The following is an 18563-nucleotide window of genomic DNA, read 5'->3' as shown; positions in this document are numbered from 1 at the left end:
CATGTCACCATACACAGCCACAGTGACAATGGCCCCAAAGAAGATCACCAGGTCTAATTTGCCATTGGAGGCCCCCATACATGTACAAATCCTCCTCCACTGTAGAGTCTTGGTTGTACACAGTCCTCATTGAGTCTTTGACACATCCGGACATGGCCATCAATTCTGTGTTGCAGAAAATGCAGATCATCTCCAAACAGGACAGGTTGCCAGTCATCCACAATAAGGGCTTGGTACTGTCTGGCCCACTGGAGGAGCTCCGGCTTGCTGTCAGATGTGGCTTCCTGATTGGTTTTCTAGCATTCAGACCCCTTTCAACCAGTCTTCTGTTGACTATTTCATGACTAACTTGGATATTCGCATTCTGTTGCCATTCTTGCCACAGAGAGGCTGCAGCATCTTTAAATACCTGTAGTGCCCCAAAACCATTCAATTGGAAACAATAATACCTTTTATGAGTTTTATTTACACATTGAATAATTAATCAATAACCTTATTATAGAAACTTCAGTGTTATGTTTACTGAAATGGTGCCTTAAAACAAATCCATCTTTACAAGCTGTGACCAACATTTTGACCAACAGTGCATATATACTGAAAATAAATGGGTCCTGAGTTAAATTTTTTCATTTATTCATAAGAAAAATTAATGAGTGCATTAAGTGTAGAATGGGAAACTAAGTTCTACATGACTTGATGTTCATACATGGCATCAGTTTATCTAAGAAAGCTCTGTAGCAAAAACTTGTAATTTTTAGAACTATTTTGTGAGATACTTGCAAACATTAATACCACCCTGGTGGCAATTTCATTTCCAAGTAGTCATCACACAAGTCATGGTTAGCTGATGTTTCCCCCTGCTCCAGAGCCCGCCCTCCCAGCAGACAACCAGCCCAAGAAACATCAATCGGCCAGGCCTGCTGGGATCCACCAGTACCAGGCCCAGTACCACCTTCACTGCAGCCTCCTGCCCACCCTCCCAAGGGGGTCTGCTTCCATCCCTGCCCAACCAGCATAGACCACATTCCAGAGCAGTCCTACCACTTCTTCCTGCCTTAGGGCCGCACTCCAGACTGTGTCCACCTATTTTTGGCTTCTTTGTTTAGTTTTTTTAAAAGATTAAATGCAGGAGTGACATTCTGTATTACATGAAGAAATTTAGCCTTCCCGTGGCCACAGAAATGTAAAAGAATCCAAAGTGCTCTGTTTTTATTTAGTCATACTTATTTGAGCTCAACCAACCAGTTGTGTTCTAGACACAAAATGTCCTCAGACAAGGCCATTTAGGTGCTTTTTTAAAAAAGTTATAGATGATTTTTTTTGTAATATTTTGAAACACATTTTGAAGCTGACAACTTAGATGACACAACAGATGAAAACAATTTGAAAAACTAAAAGAAACATATTCTGACTCTGTTATTATTTCTGTATTTTCACCACAAAGGACATTTACATTCTACCATCATGTTACAGCAGGTGTAGAGGCTCAGGTGTGGGAAATGAACAAGCAGACAGATGAACCATTTACAAGGCTTTATTTACACACGAAGAACACTTAAGGACTACAAATCCCAACTAGGAACAGGAACTGGAAAAGTAACCTACCCTAGCAGGGAACAGATCTAGACAGCCTCTAGTGGCTCGGAGGGCAAAAACTAATACGAAAAAACAAACTAAGTAAACCCAATACTGGTAACACCAGGGCAGGAATACAACTCAAAACCAATTAAAAAAAAATCCCAAATACGTGGTTTACAGTAACCTGTACAGAAAGCCCAGACTAAACATAAGCATATTGATTCCCATAAACAAACTCATGTAGTCTGGTGACGTTAGGGCTAAAGACTTAGCTGACTAAACAGGTGGATGCTTGACTGGGGCAGGGGTTCCTCTCCATTCGCTCCTTCAGCGAATGCTCCAGTCTTGATACAGAGCATGGAGGAAGGCGTCCAGCAGCAGAGCAGATGATAACGCGTCTTAGGAGGAGCGGAGGGTCTTTAGACTTGGATGGGGTTTTATGCTTCAGGAGGGCAAGGCGGAATCCACAAACAAAGGCCAGGAGAACCACGATGGAACCAGCAGAGCCCGGTGATCACAAGCAGGCGAGAGTCAGCTTCTAAACATACAGAAAACAGGATTACTAGCCAAACCAAGTTAGTGGCACAGACAGTTCGGCTTAGCAGCACTAACTGTAAGGTCGAGGACAGTCCGGCGTCAAACGAGTGGCGGCGGTTCTTATAGCTGAGCCGGACTCAACCCACTGGCTCCCACCTGCACACGATCTGCTGATTACCAATGTGACACACCTGCCGCCAGACCAGAGCTGCAAACAACCTGGAGGAGAGAGAGAAAGCAGGACCGGAGGAGGAGGGAGCACTGCCACAGCCCACAGCATTAAGCTGTGGCTGTGACAGCGCAGTACCACCCCCCCACCCCCACGGGCACCTCTAGGTGCCCAATGACGCCGTTTAGGATGCCGGCGGTAGAAGTCCTTAATCAAGGTAGCATCCAAAATCTGTCTCCTAGGAACCCAACTTCTCTCCTCTGGACCATAACCCTCCCAAATCTACCAAGAACTGGACCCCACGACCTCTTTGACAAACATCCACCAACTGTCACAGAATATGCAGGAGCGTCGTCGATGACCCTGGGTGGTGGAGGGGGATGGACAGGGAGGGCCAGAGAACTCTCCATCACTGGCTTAATTTGGGACACATGAAAGGTAGGATGCCTTTTCATCGAAGCAGGTAAGTTCAAATGTACCGCACAGGGATTGATAAGCCGAAGTGCAGGTGGAAGCCCAGTGACAAAATCCACGGCTACATGAGACCATGGCCTACTGGGAACAGGGAGTGGCAGCAGCAGCAGCCCTGAGCTAGGCTGATTGGAGGTTTTATTCCTGGCACAGACGGTGCAAGCCTTCACAAACTCCCTGGCATCAAAACCTCTGCCGTAATATCTCCAATGTACATTGAACCCAGGATGACAGGCAATTCTCGACGAGTGACCCCACTGTAACACCTGTGAGCAGACAGGATCAGGCACAAAAAGACGATCAGGAGGACCGTTACCTGGATCAAGATGCAAGCGTAACGTGCGAAGAACCTTTGACTCCACCTGCCAGGTAAGTGAAGCCACCACACAGGAGCCGGGCAGAATACTCTCAGGGGACTTAACTTCCTCAGAGGTGTAGAACTGTTGAGAGAGAGCATCAGGCTTAACATTACGAGAGCCAGGATGGTAGGTCAAAGTAAAATTGAACCGACCACAAAACAAGGTCCAATGAGCCTGACGAGAATTAAGCCTCTTGGCTGAACGAATGTACTCTAGGTTTTTATGATCCGTCCAGACAACAAATGGCAACTCAGATCCCTTTAACCAGTGTCTCCACTCTTCTAAAGCCATCTTCACAGCCAACAGCTCACGGATGCCGACATCATAATTCCTTTCAGCAGGCGAGAGACGTTTAGAGAAGAAGGCACAAGGGTGTAGTTTTTGGTCAGAGGGAGAACGTTGTGAGAGAACCGCACCTACCCCAGAGTCCAATGGATCCACCTCCACTATACACTGAAAGGATGGATCTGGTTGAATCAGAACAGGGGCTGAGGTAAATCTCCGCTTCAGCTCCGAGAAGGCAGCCCCAGCTTCAGGAGTCCACTGAAAATATCTTAAAGTGGAATTTAGAGCAGTCAGGGGAGCAGCAACTTTACTATAGTTTTTGATAAATCTGCGATAAAAATGAGCAAATCCCAAAAACTGTTGTAGCTGTTTGCGAATCCCAGGGGTGGGCCAGTCCCGCACCGCCGCCAGTTTATCAGGGTCCATCTTAACCTGGCCTGGGGAGATCGCATAACCCAAAAAAGAAGTAGAAGATACGTGAAACTCACATTTCTCAGCTTTAACGTACAACTGGTTCTTCAAGAGCCGCTCTAACACCAGCTGTACGTGTCTCACATGGTCCTCCAGGTTCTTGGAAAAAAAATCAGAATATCATCAAGGTACACAAAGACAAATCTGCCAAGCATGTCACGTAAAACATCATTAATGAGGTTTTGGAATACCGCTGGAGCATTAGTCAAGCCAAAACACATAAGGTATTCAAAATGTCCCAACGGGGTGTTGAAGGCAGCCTTCCATTCATCTCCCTGACAAACTCTGATCAGATGATATGCATTCCGAAGATCTAATTTCGTGAACACCTGAGCTCCCTGGAGGGGTGCGAATGCTGAATTAATCAGAGGTTCTGCTGTGAGTTCTGTTTAAGTCTTTTATTGTGTAGTAGAAACACTTGTGTCCAGGTGAATTCAGTAATTTCTGATAGCTGTGGAACACACCACTATCTCCTCTCATGGCCCAGCCCCTAAATGAAGGTATTTAAAGCAGCTAAAAATGGAGAGGAGAAGGTGAGGGCAGTCAGGGAGTGACCCATTCCCATGAGCCACAAACAAGTTAAAAGATTTGGCGCTTTGTTAACTTTTATTGAAAGTTCATCAGGTACTTTAAATGTGTTGCTGCCACACTGCAAGCTCTCACCTCTTCCAAGGCCTGGTTCCAGTGGAGCCCCAAGGCTAAAATAGCCATCCAGGGACTCAAGAAAGCTTCACTGCTGGGCGAGTCCTGGTGGTACTAGAAACCAGTTGACAATTTGTGGTTGACTTTGATGCATCAGACGTGGGTGACGCTCTTTTAGTGAGACCCCCACGATGGGAAGCACCACCCCATGGCCTTTCTCTCCTGCAGGCTATCTCAAGCTGAAAGAAACCACAATGCAGGAAAGACAGCCCTATTTTGAAAATGGACCCCATCCTAGATCAAGGTATCCCAAAAGTGGGTAAAAGGATTAACAAATTATCCTTGCCAGTAGGTTTTAGGAATCCTATCATCAAAAAATTCCAACATATCAGTCAGAGATGCTAGGCTGAAATGTTAGAAATACTTTTTTGTGTTGTTTGCAAATTATATCTTTCACACTTTGCTATATGTTTGAAATAACTTTTTTTTCTTTTTACTTATGAGTTGATGTCTTAGAATATTTTGAGTAATTGTTTTTTGGATGTTTTCTGACAGTAATCAGATGATTAACAGGTGTGAGCAAAGAAAGGGATTGGACTGTTCAGACATGAAAGAAAATGTATAGATCAGGGATTCATACAGGCATTAATGTCACACTGTACCTTCTTTTAGAACTACAAATGTTATTCAGCCAAATGAAGGAAACTCGGTTGTATTGAAATGTTTGAGTCAAGAAGCAGACTCAAAGTGTCACAGTGGGGAAAAAAAATTATGGACGCACGCACAGAAAAACAAATCTGACAAATATGAGATCGTCGGGCATTAACCTGTTTAAGAATTTGGTGAATTGAAGTGGAATGACCCATAATGCTGTAATCATTGCAAGAATATTGCAAGATCAAAGTGTCATGCCCTCCACCTCTGCTGAGTTGGCAGCTCTCCCCCCTTTCCTCTTCCCTTCATGTGGGTGTGAGTGAGGTGTGTGCATGTGTTTGTGTGTTCAGCTCTCCAGTTGGATAATCAGCTGATTGAGGACACCTGTGGCAGGGTGTGGCTCACCTGCTATTAATCTCCACCTGTCATAAAACATAGGCTTTAATCACCACTCAACACTTGACTGTCGAACAACCTCCAGTGAGTCAATTCAGGCCATTGTTCTGTGCTCTAGTTTTGCCTGGCTCTTGTTAACCTGCTTCTCCTTTGTTTAGTTCTCCATGGCACCCCCTGCCTGGACCTTCTGTCTCCTGCTGAAGCCCCTTCACACATCCTACTCATCTGGATCTGCTTTGTCACTGACCAGACTCCATGAATCCATACCTGGCACATCTGTGTTCTTGTAAACTTTCCTTAGCCTTGTAAGACTCAGTTCTGGTTACCTCTCTGCCTCTGATATTTGATATTTTTAAGATTAGTTTGGCGAACTACGTTTTTTGTTCACCTTGTACTTCCTCTGAGTATTTCCCTCGGTGGTTTTGCAGTTGTTGCTGTTGCATTCAAAGCGTTTTACATTTTCCTAGTCCATACGTTGTTTCCCTCTCTTCCTTTCCCCTAGGGTAAATTTTTATTCCCCCGAATGAATTATCTCCTCCTTGTATTATGTCTTGTATTATTTGTGTTAAACATTTCTATTATATCTTGGTGTGCTGTGTATCCTGTCTGACTTCGCATGACACGAATATGTTAACATTTCGTCACTGAGATGATAGAAAACCCAATCCGGTCACAATTACATTTTCTTCAAAACATATTCTTCTACAGTTTAGTTGACAACAAACAGAATTTTTAGTGCTTCAATCAACATGAAAAATGTAAGGTTAACTGCTTCCTAGCAGCTGCTTCTTCATCAGTGGTGACTGAAAATTGTCTGAGGGGGACAGATGCACCAGCCATTACTGGGAAAATCAGCTGAAATGAACACTGTCAGAAATTCAGTGACAATGGCATCAGGCCAGCACAGGTGAGTCATAAATTATGTGTTTTTTAAAAAAACTTGTTTGCTTATCAAACTGTCAGATGGTGAAACTTTGAAAACATGTTTATTGGCTCTATACGCCTTCCATTCCTTTTATGGATAAGAGATTTGTTATGAATGAAATGCATTTTGTCCAAATGTCTTCTTTAGTTTAGAAAGATGTTTCAGAATAGATTCTGTCTTTTCAACTGCTCAGACTAATGTATTAAGTGCTTTTTCTACCTTGTCTGGACATCTTAAAAAGCAAAGTAATGTACTCAGTGTTTTATGTTTTGTTTGTTATGGTTCACATGAAAGTTAATGGGTGAAATGGCTTCTCTTCTTCTATTCAGGCAACAGCTCTGCATTGATCTGGGTTAATGCCTTATTACATCTTCAAACAGAACATTGTGTATTCTAATAGCAGCAAGATGTCGAAAATGGAAAGAGTCCTTTTGGAAAATAAACCCTCAAACGGCATCAGTCATCTTCTGGACTCTTTCTTTTCAAAAAATGGTGAAAAACATCAGTTGCTTTGTTTTTCAGTTGTTTATCAGAAATGTTTCCTTCATACACATGCCATATGGTTCTATATATTGGATTTTTTCCTATTCTCTTAATGGGATCTGTATGAATATAGAATTTACATTGCGACAGAATTTAAAAATGTTTTTGCACACAAAATGTGCTGAATGTATCATCACGAAATATCAAGACACTGAGCCAACTATGAATTCATTTAAGCAGTCTGAATTCAATGGTGTGAAAGGAGAAAACCTAAATAATGGTGTAGTTCTTTTTCAGCCTTTAAAGAACACAACCGTACTGTTGCAACCACAGGACCTGTTGTTATCTTAGCAGCAGTAGAAACAATAATGCTACAATATCATGTCAGCTATTGTTTCCTCAAAGTGGATTTTGTGACAGCCCAAAGTGGCGTTGATAGAGTGAGTAGGCTTTGAAGCGGTATGAAAAAGCAAGCTGTTGAGCGTTAAAAAAGTGTATTTGTTTTTAAATTGTTTCAATGATTTTATTTAGTGTTGTTTGGCAATATGGTCAACATTGTTTATTTTATGTGTTACATAATAAAGTGACTTGATTTGACAAGTTTGAAAACAAAAGTCTTAATAAATAATAGCTTAAAGGAGGCAACCCATTAAAATTGATTTTAATTTGGTTTTCAAAAATAAAAAGGCTTTGCCATCTATAAACAGTAACACTTACACTGCTTTAAAATAAACTACTGAAACATAAAATATTTCAACATCCAGGTGACTGAAGAAATACTGCAGCAAAATGTGTTTATTTCTTGCCTCCAAAATTGCGACTCATTGCTACACTATATTGCCAAAAGTATTCGTTCACCCATCCAAATAATCAGAATCAGGTGTTCCAATCACTTTCATGGCCACAGGTGTATAAAATCAAGCACCTAGGCATGCAGACTGCTTTTACAAACATTTGTGAGAGAATGGGTCGCTCTCAGGAGCTCGGTGAATTCCAGCGTGGAACTGTGATAGGATGCCACCTGTGCAACAAATCCAGTCGTGACATTTCCTCGCTCCTAAATATTCCACAGTCAACTGTCAGCTGTATTATAAGAAAGTGGAAGTGTGTGGGAACGACAGCAACTCAGCCACCAAGTGGTAGGTCATGTTAACTGACGGAGTGGGGTCAGTGGATGCTGAGGTGCATAGTGCCAAGAGTGTCGCCAACTTTCTGCAGAGTCAGTCGCTACAGACCTTCAAACTTCATGTGGCCTTCAGATTAGCTCAAGAACAGTGCTTCAGCAGAGAGCTTCATGGAATGGGTTTCCATGGTCGAGCAGCTGCATCCAAGCCATACATCACCAAGTGCAATGCAAAGCGTTGGATGCAATGGTGTAAAGCAGCCACCACTGGACTCTAGAGCAGTGGAGACGCCTTCTCTGGAGTGACCAATCGCGCTTCTCCATCTGGCAATCTGATGGATGAGTCTGGGTTTGGCAGTTGCCAGGAGAACCATACTTGTCGGACTGCATTGTGCCAAGTGTAAAGTTTGGTAGAGGGGGGATTATGGTGTGGGGTTGTTTTTCAGGAGCTGGGCTTGGCCCCTTAGTTCCAGTGAAAGGAACTCTGAATGCTTCATCATACCAAGACATTTTGGACAATTCCATGCTCCCAACTTTGTGGGAACAGTTTGGAGCTGGTCCCTTCCTCTTCCAACATGACTGTGCACCAGTGCACAAAGCAAGGTCCATAAAGACATGGATGACAGAGTCTGGTGTGGATGAACTTGACTGTCCTGCACAGAGTCCTGACCTCAACCTGATAGAACACCTTTGGGATGAATTAGAGCAGAGACTGAGAGCCAGGCCTTCTGGTCCAACATCAGTGTGTGACCTCACAAATGCGCTTCTGGAAGAATGGTCAGAAATTCCCATAAACACACTCCTAAACCTTGAGGACAGCCTTCCCAGAAGAGTTGAAGCTGTTATAGCTGCAAAGGGTGGACCGACGTCATATTGAACCCTATGGATTAGGAATGGGATGTCACTTATGTTCATATGTGAGTCAAGGCAGGTGAGCGAATACTTTTGGCAATATAGTGTATCTTGAACCAAAATAGTTTGATTCCCAAGATGTGAACCACAATTCAGAAGTTTTAATCTTGTATTGCCTTGCATTATTTAACATTTTATTTACAATCATATTTTTTTTATTTTTGTAATTTCTGTATAGAAAACTCTCAATGCAAACACCAAACAATTGAATATTCCTTAAAATCTTGCAAAGAAGCTTTTATCCTTGGCTCAAAGGAAACATCTGTGTGCCAATCAAAACAAAAAGTGCCAGTGCATTAGAAACAGACTCGGTAAATACCTTCTAGTTTTGAGGCACACAAAACAGTGAATAGATGAAAAATTGACTAAACCATCAAATGTTTGTGGAGCAATGAGGAACCAGGAACCTGAGAAATGCGTGAAATATATAGAATTGTTAATGTAATATTTCCAGCATTTTTTCTACATTTTGATTCATTATTGAAGCTTTGACTCTAGCTCTTTCAGTTATGCCATCTTGTTTTTGTTTTTTCCTTTATCAGTTCCAGTTGCTGTTCATATCAAAGAGTCAACTACAAATAATTAATGAACAGTAGAGGATGAAAAAGGGAGTTTATTAAATCTTTCACATTAATTCTTCACATTCTGTTAGGATTTCAGTCACATTTGGATGGAAACCTGGCTACTAAAATAACAGCTGACATTTTCAGATTTACACATTAATTTGGAAAAGCCTGCTTTTCGAGGGACAAATGCATAGCCTAACAGAGACAAAAGACTTGCCTACAAGAAAAACTTAAAGTGGCAGACTAGTGGCTATAAATACACTAAAATTCTCAGGGCCACAAGACATTTCCAAAAATATTCACAAATGCAGAACCCTGCTGTTGGTAAAATTCCAGGCACCTAATTTCTGTGTTTCCCTTCAATGAAACATTAAAGGCAAAAAAAAAACATTAAAAATGTTTAAAGTGACATGCACAGTCAGTGAATTGATGGTTGTGCTGCTGTACTGACTTTGTAATTCCAGTCTAAGCACAGCAGAAATAAAATACCCCGCTACCTCCTAATTTCTTGATTTTTTTTTTCCACACAACTGAAGCTAGACTGCTTGTTTTGTTGTTTTGACCCAGCTCACTAGGGTACAGGAAAGCAACATAAACTGGTTGCTTTTGTTAAGAAGCCTAATTACCAAACAATCTGTCAAAGAAAAACAGGGCCTGTGGGTATTGCTAATCAATCAGTGTTCTGCTGTGGAAACTAAATAAACCGCTCAGTCTCCCCATGCAGACTAAACACATGGGCAGCAACACTCCTGCTCTTAGTGTTGCTAACAAACAATACCTGGCAAATGTGTGCCGGTGTCTGAAATTAACTGAGCCTGGTGAAAATTCCAAACAAGAAGAGTGTCACAGAACAATGATTTCAAGCTAGCCTAAAGACGCTATTAATCAAAAAATGGCTAATTGCAAAGAAGTGGCTATAAAACACATAAATACAACAAATAATCAATAGTAGGCACATATCAAAAAGCACAAAATTACTGGTAGCCACAAGCAAGAGATTACAGAAAGACACAGACAAAAAGTAACTTCTAACTAGCAGATGCAAGCAGAAAACACACAGACAACTGGGGGCACAGGTGAGCTTCCAAGACTGACAAGGGAGGTGCATATTTATGCCTAGGTGCAGTAATTGCTGCAGCCTCATTGGAGCATGGGACTGAACAACGATCCCGTCAGTGGGTTCAAGGGTTGAGCAGTCAGGACAATCAGCAGACGCTGGCATCAATCTGGGACTGGGACTTAAAAGCTTGAAAACTGAATATGAAACTGAATTCAAATTCAGTGTAATAAATTCTACTGCAAATGTGGTTCAAATACATTTTTTGATACACTTATTCAGATTGAGCAATTCAAATTCGCCCATAGGTATATTAAAATATTTGTTAGTGTCTGTGCTAAGTTAAATCAAGAGAGAATCTTCTAACGTTCATGTTGTTCTCAGTGATTTCTTGCTGTGTATACTAACTTTACAGTCCAAGTCAGATTACTGAATATGGACAGAAGAATGTGCCACTAGTGGCCAGTCTTAGGCTTGCTATAAGGAGGGACCAGACTGTGAAATAAAACAGTATTTATTTTGCAGTAATATGTAATCCCTCTATGAAAACAAGGGTTGTATGTTAAATGAATCAAAAATACATTTTAATAATGAATCAAAAACATCTGCATTAGTGCAGGAGCCTAACACAGGGGTCAGGCCCAAACAAGGCAACTGTAGTGAGCTGCTGTCTCTCTCTCTCTCTCAGACCAGGCTGACCCACTTCTTCTGTGGTGCTGCCTTGTTCTTGGGTGGCACGTGGCACGAGCAGTTGCGACACACACTCAGACACAGAACAGACAGACAGACCTACTGAATCAAGAGATCAGCCTTCTGTTCATCCAAATCTGCTCTCACCAAATCTGCCTGTGTAGCTCCTCCCTCTCTGGCTGAAAAGTGGATATCAGATCAACTGTTTTACATCAGCATTCTGTCTGGGTGCAGTTTACAGAATATTATTAACACTGGTTTTCTGCTATGTTCTGTTGCTATTTTTAGTTTTGGTAACACTTTGTAATACAACATAAAATTTACAATGAGATGTTAACTCATTTAGGTACCAATGAAATACTTACAGGTGCTCGCTGGTACACGTATGTCTGTACAATGGAAGAGGGCCATTTTAATTCAATTCAGTTCAAAAACTTGATTTGTCTCCGGAGGGCAATTTAAAACATTTAAGGCAGTTGAATCAACAAATAAATTATTTAAGATGTAGGCGTATTGAAGTTCAGTGCCATATCCGTGTTGAAGGAATGTGCAATGTCCTGATGCAAGGCGGGGCTCACAAGCAGGATGGGCAAGGAGGAGTGCGGGGAGGCGAGTGGTCAGTGATGGTTGAGATTTGAGGAACTTTACAGTCCTGGGAACAAAGGTTGCTCTCCTCCTCTGAGTCCTGCATCCAGAACAGTGGCAGCAACGCCCTGAGGGGAGCCATTCAAATGTTGGGAACAAAGTGTGAGGGGTCCTGGAGGATCCTGCTCACTGAACTCAGTGTCTGCTGCTCACACAAAGTGCTCTGAGTGGGAGCCCAATGGTCTTAGATCAGCCCTTGACAGTGCTCTGTAGGTGAGTCCTGTTTTGCAGGCTGATGGAGTGAAACCAGCAGGTTATAGAAAATGGAATGAAATTGTCAATGAAGGAAATGTAAAATGTATTTAGGATGTTTCTGCTGACACCAAAAGTGTTGAGTTTCCTCAGTAGATACTGCCACTGCTGACATTTTCTGAGGATCTCCTCAGTGTTGTTGGTAAATTGAATGTGTTATCAAAAAATGTGCCCAGGTATTTGTCTTCATTCATTATCTCTACCGTCATCCCATAGATTGTGCTGACAGCTGTTCTAGCGAGCTCCCTCTGCTTGCTGGAGAAGGTCAACATTATCTCTTTGGTCTTTTCGTTTTGAGCTCCAGGGAAGATTTATCACCCCACCCTACAAACTCATGGAGTGCTGAGCTGTGGTGGTGTGATGGGCCTGACAGTAGGGACAAGAGAACTGTGTCACCTGTATACTAAACCAGATGACAGTCTGGGTGGACATGCAGTCATTGTGTAGAGGATGAAGAGGTGAGAGGACGCGTCCCTAAGGTGAAGGAGATGTCAGAGAAGGTGTAATTGACCAGCACTCTCTGTGACCTGTTAGTCAGGAAGTCTAAGATCCACAGGATTAGCTGGTCCTCCAGGTGGAGGTGGGTGGAGAGTTTCTCCGCTAGGATGTGTGGCTGTAGTGTACTGAATGCAGAGGAGAAGTCTACAAACAGGAGTCTGGCTGTGGTGTTGGGTTGTTCCAGATGATTGTGTACAGTGTCCATGATGTATATTTTTGCATCATCAACCCTCTGCTGGCACAGTACTTGAAATGGTGAGGGTCCATGGGTGGGTTTGTCGCCATGATGATGTGCTTCTTTATGACCCTCTCCATAGCTTACATCACAAAAGAGGTGAGAGCTACAGGCCTGAAGTCTTTCAAAGCCTGGACAGAGTTCTTCTTCAGAACGGGGGCCACTGTGGAGTGTTCCCATAGCTAATTCTGCCGCTGTCAATAGACCTTTGAAACAGGATCTGAAACACACCTCCCAGCTGCTCTGCACAGCACCGCAGGACATGACTACTGATGTTGTCTGGACCTGGTGCTGTGTTCTCTTTGGTCTTCTTGAGGTGTCTCACCACCTCCTCCATGTTGAAGTTGAGTTCTGAGGGAGGACATGATTGCATCTCTTTGGGTGGTACTGTGTGTCTCAAATCTGGAAAAGGAACTGAGGTCATTGGGAAGGGATGCTGGGTGCTACCTGCCACCTCAATGGTCCTGTGGATGGTGGGAGTGGTGTTTACAGTAGCCATGTTTTTAATCCCCTGCCAAGCTGAGTGGAGACTCCCTTGAGTGAATTCCTCCACCTTTTTCTCATACTTAAGTTTTACCTCCCTCTTTTTGTTGAGAAATTCCTTGAGAGTTTGTTGTTAGAGTAGATTGTTACCTTTTTAGTGGGAATGATATTTGTCACAGAAGGAGATGTACGAGGACACTGTGTCCAATTGCTAGAGGGTGCTAGGGGGTTGACTCTTTCTGTGGATTCAAAGTATCCCTGCACAGTTGCAATACTGTCATTTGCCCACTGTTTGAAGTTCATGACAACCTTCTCTGTCCTCCTTCACTGGGTGTAGGCTGGTGCCAGCAGGATGGTGTGGTGGTCAGCAGAGCCCAAAGGAGGGAGAGCAATAGACCTATAGGCATCTGGAACAGATCTTTAACATTTATCTGGAGTCTTCCCTTGGCAGGTGGTGCAGGTGAAATATTGTTGAAATCCTTTCAGGGATTTGTCAGCTGAGCAATGGTTGAAGTCACCCAGAATGAATTTGGGAGAGTCTGGGGATAGGAGTTTGGGTCTATTTACAGTGTTCTTTATGTGCTCAGTGGGTGCTGTAGTGTTTGCTTGGACGAATCAGGATGAAAAAGAGATGATGGAATTCTCTGGGAAGATAGAAGAGGTGGAGCGAGACAGCCAGAAGTTTGATGTCAGTGTTGCACAGATCCTCTCTGACAATGACCATTGAGCACCAACATAGAGACAAATGCCACCACCGTGTTATTTTCTGATGTCCTTGGTTTTGAGATCAAGCCTTAAGGAGGGGGCAAAGTCATCAATGTGCACTATGTCATCGCTGTCTTTATTTAACCGCCATTTATTTCTGTCCAGAGATGCATTAATTTTTCACCAAGATCTTATATTATTATGGGAGAGTTGGACTGCTGTGCAAAGTTATTTCCGGCACATCCTAACGATTCTCAATGGGGCTGAAGTCTGGACTCTGTAGAGGCCAATCCCTGTGTGAAAATGATGTCTCATTCTCCCTGAACCACTCATTCACAATGTGAGCCCCATGAATCTTGGCATTGTCTCTTAATATGCCCGTGCCACCAGGGAAGAAAAACTCCATTGGTGGAAAGACCTGGTCATTCAGCATATTCAGGAAGTCAGCTGACCTCAGTCTTTGGGAACATAACGTTGCTGAACCTGACCAACCCCAGATCATAACCCTAAACCCCACAGATTTGTTGTACTGTGGGCACTAGGCATGAGTGCCACACTTGATCTGCCTCTTTTCTTACTGTGATGCCCCCACCACTTTGGAACAGGATAAATCTGGAGCTATCAGACCACATGACCGACCACATTTGTCCCTCCAAGATGATGGTTCACCACTGTCCCTCCAGGTTCTAATAATGCATTGGATGGTTCTTAACCTGATTTTAACAGTTTCAGAAATCTCCTTTGTTGTTTTCTTGACTTGATGCAGGCCAATAATTTCACCCTTCTGAGACAGATTAACATCCTTTCCATGACCACAGGATATGTCTTCTGACATTTTAATTGCCCCCTGGGGACAAATAAAGTTTTCTGAATCTAACTGGTTGTTTAAGAAATGAGAAGCTCCTCATATCATATCATCAGCTAGGGTTAAATGAGTTGCTGCCAGCTGAAACGTATTCATCACTGCAGTAATTATCCAATGGAAGGCTCTTACCTATTTGCAGAGTTAAATCCAGGTGGTGACTTGTTTATTGGTCAGGCAGTGTAGATGGCTTTGCATAAATCTGTCTAGTTTTTGACAGTCTTAAGCAGAACAAATTTTCTTTGAATTCTGGACAAATAATTATTGATCTCTTTTTTTTCTGTCCTGTTGTTGAAACATGGCTGACATAGCAATCACTTCAAAATCCAGAGCACCCTTTTTTGAGAATTTTAGAATACACATTAAGCAACCTAATTAATCTGGCTTTGAAAACAAAACCCACAAACTTAAACTATTGGTTTCATGTAAGAATCAAAAAGTAAAACAAGGTTCTGTTTTATGTATAATTTGATTTTGCAGTTGAGTTCCTCCAGCAGTGTGTAGCCTCCCTGTCTTCTGACCCAGGTCAGTGTTTTTTTTTTTTTTCAACAATCCTCACTTCCTGACCTCACTTCTTCCTACCAGCGTCAAGCCTGGAAATGTGTACAGGTATATATAGATCTGACTAATCCTAATCCACAGGTCTTTAATCTACTGTGAGAACAAGCTGTAGATGCACTGTGCCTTAACATAGACTCTGCCTGGCCTGGCCTGGCCTGGATGACTGTACTCAATCCAATCTTTCCACTGAGGATGACCCAGCAGGAAATGTAGTTCTACTGTTTTCCTGTTTTTCATGATATTTTCTTTCTGTGCCTTTTCACTACATTATGATTGTGAGGTTGTGTTTATTCTCATTCAACAGTTTCATCCTTTATACATTGTGATTATCAGCACATCAGATATTTAGTTAATTATTTATTATCTTTAAGCTCAGGCTCCATAGTGCAAAAATGTACATGATGATGTTAACCGTTAAGAAGAGGAGAAAGCACAGAGGAAGGCAAATGAAGACAAACTTATATGCAGCACATTTCAAAGACAAAGGCAATGCACTTTACATAAACCAGAAACATACATGACATACAACAACAATAAGTTTTATTGCTGTATAATTTACAGTGATACGTGTGTAGTCCTGCAACAGACAAATTATGTCTGTCTGCTGTTTAATGAAGAGCAGAGAATATTTCTTACAGATTTTTGGTTTGGACTTGGCCATTTTCTTGAAAATAGGCTTAATGTATGCTACATTTGGGTGGATATTGAACAATTGTTGCATTGTTTTCACAACTGAATTTGATACACTGTCATTATAAAACATTTTAAAGCCAGTTTCGGCAGGAAACATGTGAAAGGTATTCTAAGTCCTCTCGTGTATGTTGATAAAGTGGATCAATAATGGAAACATTTTTAATGATAATGTTGTCCACTATCACCACTCAATATGACCTCAGTGATAAACATGAGGTAGAAGCATTAAATTTACTACAATGTCGAGAAACCTTGAAAAGTGTAATTTGAGGCAGAGTGCTTGTTTTGGATTGCATCAGAATTCATAGTTGTACCTCAAGGACCAACCAACCTAAAATTCACAGCAAATACATGCTGTATTTTACAGTGGATGTAAATAAGAAATACATACAGTAACAGAAAAAATAATACATTTTAAAAGAAGTATGAAGAATATAGAACAATGCCAAGCTACTGTTCAGTAAATATATTGCACTGCTGATTTCGGACCCTTTTACTGAGACAGCAGTTCAGTCTTTTGTTTGTGTGTCTATTCTGAACAGCAGCACATGGCGTTCAGTACATCGTGTCCCAGCACATTTACAGCTGGGTGTCCTCGGCCTGGGAACTACTGGCTCTGCCTATATGAAGGCCCGTGGAGCAGAGAAGCAGCATGTAGGGAGTGTCGCTGCCCTCTACCTGTGGGCACAGGAAAGGAAACCACAGTCCCTGCCTGCTAACTGCTGCTGTGGTACATCTACCACAGGTTGGGAGACAGATGCTGGGGCTGAACTGGGATTTTAGTTCTACCATTATGATCAGCTACTGCTATTAACTATTTACTGCTGCACTTAAGTATATAAACATGTAAATATTTCCAATAAAATGGGAATCATGCCAGTAGATGAATAAATAACCTTAGCTAGTATATTTTCCAGTGTCACTGTTGAGTTGAGACTTGTCACACCAAGCTGTGTCTCTTTCTCCTGCAGAACTCTCAAAATGTGTTGAGTAAAACTGATGTCTTTTCACTACTTGTGTTTTGAAGTTGGAGTATATTTTTTTTCTACTTCATCTTGTGCTCTCAAACACAAAGATGCTTGGTATTCTTGCAATATTTTATCAAACGCCATCATACACTGCATGTGCGCTGTCCAGCACTGTTCAACATGGTGTTTAAACAGTGAAAACAAACAATTCAGTGTCCTTTGTATGATGTCAAAAGATTACCATTGGCGTCATGTTGATTGTGAAGCCAAAGCTAATCTTCAGTTACATCTTCAGTGACAACAAGGGTTATAAGTTTATTAAAGCTGTCAGATGAACTGTCCTCAGATTTATTTGGGATAAAGCCAACATTCAAACCTTGTAGCTTAGATATGAAGAAGATTCTAAATACAGACTGCCTCCTGGTGGTGAATGATTTTCCGTCACTACACATTTAGTATGTAATTAAGGGGAACTTTTTGACCTCTAACCAGGATCATTTTCAGTCTCAAACATTTGTTCACTGAAATTTCCTTAACTGACAGACCATTGACATTAACATTCTTTTAAACAATCAACATGCTGCAGATATTTCAGTGTTTAGTTTGAATTACAATTCCATCAAACTCTTCTGCAACATGGAGGTGTAGAAAAAGTAAAGCAGGTAATTTATCAAAATCTTTTCATTCTATCAGTACTGGAGTGTTTTTATATCAGTGAAAAGTAGTGTTAAAGCAAGTGCTTCTTCCAGCTTCTTCATTTTCACAAATGCTCTTTTACACATTTGTATGGAATTTGTGTGTGAATTCTAAGGGCATTAATGCTGGGCTGTGTTCCAGATGGCATCATTTATTTGAGGTCAAGTTTTGTTCTCCACCTGATTAAAGATAACATTTACTAGTTCTGCGTTTGTCTCTATTAACTCATCACTCACTTCACTACAAGTGACACTTTTCATGCTACATTTGTCACTTGATATATTGTTGACATTAACATAGTAATTAGTGCAGCTTTAATTGAGCACAACTATCTTTTTTCCCCATGTATTTTTATTGGGTTTTCAGCATTACATACATTCTCCTCAAGCTACATACAGCCCAGTTATGTTTTTTCCCAACACAAAAACATCTCAAACAAAATACCTCCCCCCCTACACACACATACATATAGATGAAGAAAATTATAGATAACAAAACCACCAGCACTGACAATAGAAGCAAAACATAACAAAAGATAACAAAAATATATCAGACAAATAAGTAAACAAAAATGAAATGAAACAATAAAAATGTAATAAATTATAATAAATAAATTATATCAATGATCTGTATCAAAAAGGATTACA

Source organism: Amphiprion ocellaris, chromosome 8, assembly GCF_022539595.1.
Source record: "Amphiprion ocellaris isolate individual 3 ecotype Okinawa chromosome 8, ASM2253959v1, whole genome shotgun sequence".
Taxonomy (NCBI): Eukaryota; Metazoa; Chordata; class Actinopteri; family Pomacentridae; genus Amphiprion; species Amphiprion ocellaris.
Note: the sequence above shows the minus strand (reverse complement) of the source record.